Source organism: Strigops habroptila, chromosome W (genome assembly GCF_004027225.2).
Source record: "Strigops habroptila isolate Jane chromosome W, bStrHab1.2.pri, whole genome shotgun sequence".
NCBI classification, from domain to species: Eukaryota; Metazoa; Chordata; class Aves; order Psittaciformes; family Psittacidae; genus Strigops; species Strigops habroptila.
The window spans coordinates 35,876,225-35,879,457 of NC_044301.2; positions in this window are offsets into that span (position 1 = coordinate 35,876,225).

Here is a 3,233-nt window from a genome sequence, read left to right on the forward strand (position 1 = left end):
TAGTCTTTAGAAATAAACAAGCCAAATGAATAAAAATAATTTAAGGTAAAACATGTACATTAAAAGAATAAAGAAGTCCAAGGTTTCCAAGAAATACAATATTTTTAGAATTAGATTTTACAATAATTAGAATTGATGTAAAAGCAAACAATGGGGTGGGTACAGAAGTTTATTTTCCTTTATCTGGGGCGTCAGAGACTTATACACAATTTTTTAGTTATCAAAAAGCAACATACTTTAGTGTTTGATTTATTATCTGACTAAATATATATGAACATTTCTGTCTCAAAAAATCTCAAAATGCTAAGTATTTCACAGTATAAGCAAGAGTACTGTTAAATATTGTGTACATGAAAGTGTTGTCATTCTCAGAATTAACACAATCCAAGTACTTTAATTTACTGAAGTTACTGTTTTGTTAAACCACTTACAATGACAAATGGAAAACAAATTAAGAAGAAATACTAACATCTTGTGAGATTGTGAACTGCAAGTCTGCAAAGCTTTCAAAGGACTGGAATTTGTTATGGTCACAGAAGCTTTTCCTCTGGCACAAGAAATGTTTATGTTTTGCTATTTCAGTCAGTATGGGAGTATTCAGCAAATCTTCAAGTGAAATAGCATGGACTGCATTGACATTTTGCTTACTGTCTGCTCAGACTAATACATTTAATCAGAAGAGGCAGCAGCATGTAGCATTTGCAAGTCTTGCTGTAATTACACATAAAGCAATAAGAGTAATTTCACTGAGAAAATGATGTAATTTTGCTGTTTATCACTTCAGTTTATCTTGGTTAACAAGGATGATTTTGTAATTCCCAGGTCCGATAAGATTTTATTTTAGAAGGGATGCCAAAAAAGAGCCCTTACAGATCAAGCAGTACCTCACAGAGGAAAACTGTTTTTAAATTTCCTCTTATGTAAGAAATTTTCCCTTATTAACATGGCATGACCAGTAAGCTCTAGGACTTTCAGAAGAATTCTATTAATGCAGTTTTTAAGGAGTCATTCCCAACTTCTCATCATCTGATTCCCATACAATTATGTTCATAACAAATATATATATACAATTATATGTTCATAAAAGCACATTCCATTAAGCACATTCCATTAATTGCATGAATAGCTTGACCAGCCCCTTGATTCCTGCATCTTCAAGATATACAACAAACAGCACCAAGCCATCCTGTTGCATATATAGAAATAAAGATTTGATAAGTAGTTTAATTATTCTTATGTCATTTTGACATCCCAGCTCAAAGTTTAAAACATATATATGGCACATCATTTCCAAATATTACTTCATTCTTCATTTACCTGCCAAGATCTTGATTTGAAATAGCTTGTTATCATCATGCTCAATATACAGCAAGTTATAATTAAATATAAAGTCATATACTTATGGCTTGCTAAGGCTAGAGGCCTGTAGCTGCAGCTCTCTGACATTATAAAAAACCTCTCACCTTACAGAAGTAATTCTCACACCTACCAGTTAATCAGCATTTACAGGGCAAGAGTCCTTATTCATCATATAAAACTGTGTTTGTGTAGTCCAAGGCTGCAGAAGATGGTTTCATTTTTCAGGGCTCAAACATAACATAATAAAGATTCTGAATGAAGAGCAGAGAAAACTATTGATATAAGAAGCTTTAACATACAGGTCACTCTTCTAAATGTAATTAACTCTACCAAGTTGATGTGGAATGTAGGTCACTTTAGGACTAGAATGAATAATGTCTTTCAAAATTAGATGTATTTCAGAGGTACATAGCCATTTTTCGTCAGTGATGAACTGTTTTATCATATACATTCAATTTCCTTGCTTCCACTGCAAGATAACTCCTCTTGAAAAAGGAACCATCTTTCAAGGAAAACATTGTGGTCAAGCAGAAGAATTGGAAAACTTTCAGGAATAATGTATACAACAGTCTAGGAGACTGTCTCTTAGAAATGGGAACAAGTCTTTCAGTTACCTTCTTGCCAATATATTGCCTCTGCCTGACAAAAGCTCCTATTTTCGAGTGTATACAGCCAATAGCTGGGAACCACTGACTCTCAGAAATGTCTCTCTCAAGGTGATATAGATCCCAGCTATGCACCGTTCAAGATCAGTCCACTCCACCTTTGCAGCCATATAAGTTCCTATAATAAAAGTCAAACCTGTTTGCAATTTCTATAATGATGGTCATGCAGATGAGTTGAACTTAGCAAGTCACTTCACTTCTGCAGTGAGTAGAGCAGAAAGGCATGCAGCCCTTGCATAGCTCTCTTGTCTATAAATGGGAAAGTGTTACAGGAAAGCCAGACAATCCTTATCAAGAAAGAGCCAAATGGTTACATATCAAGAGAATTCCAGGCAAATGGAACAAATGGAACAAAGGAGACATTTTCAGCAGAGCTCAACTTCCAGCAGATAATATTGTAACCACAAAAATTACGTCTACTGGAAGTATGCAGTAAAGAATTCCCTTACAGACCTCATAAGGGAAAGTGTCAGAGGTGTCCTCAGGAAAGGAACTCACAGCAAACATTTCTGGGTTGTCTGAATGGTTAACCCAAACACTTTCAACCACACCTTCACTCCAGCCAATTTATCCACTTCTACAATCCCACTTCTCATTGGAGCAAAAGCAACTGTCAACAATATACAGCCAGGTAGAAAGGAGTAGAGGTCCCCAGAATGGCAATGCTATTTGGGAATAATTTGTAATGTAAAATCCTTTTTCCTGCATTCTTCCTAGAAAGTGGAGAATATTTCATTACAATGAAGCCTTGAGATTGTGTCTGGTCACATAGTCGCACTAAGCTAATTCACAAGCACTCACAGCTAATTCATGTTAGAGTAGTAAAGAACTAATCTAAAACTCTAAGTAACCAGTCAGAGGAATTGCAAACAAAATTATTACTGAGGTAAGGAGGCAGTGCCAAGTGACCCAAGCAAAAGGATTAAATGATAGTCCTCTCTACTGCAGAACATAATGCAGCTGGGTCTAAATACACTTATAAAGAGGCCCCAAGGGACAAATTAAAAGTGACATAACATCTTTCATTGTGAAGCACCTTGCTTTTCAAACATAAGTTATTTTCATGCTATTTACATTGGCACCATTTTGGGAACAGACAGTAACAGTCTTTGTTTTTTAATAGCTTTGAAAAATGCTTTATAGAAATTTGCTCTCATAACCAAGTTACTTTCCATTTTCAAAGGATTAGCTTCCTTATTTTGCTTTGAA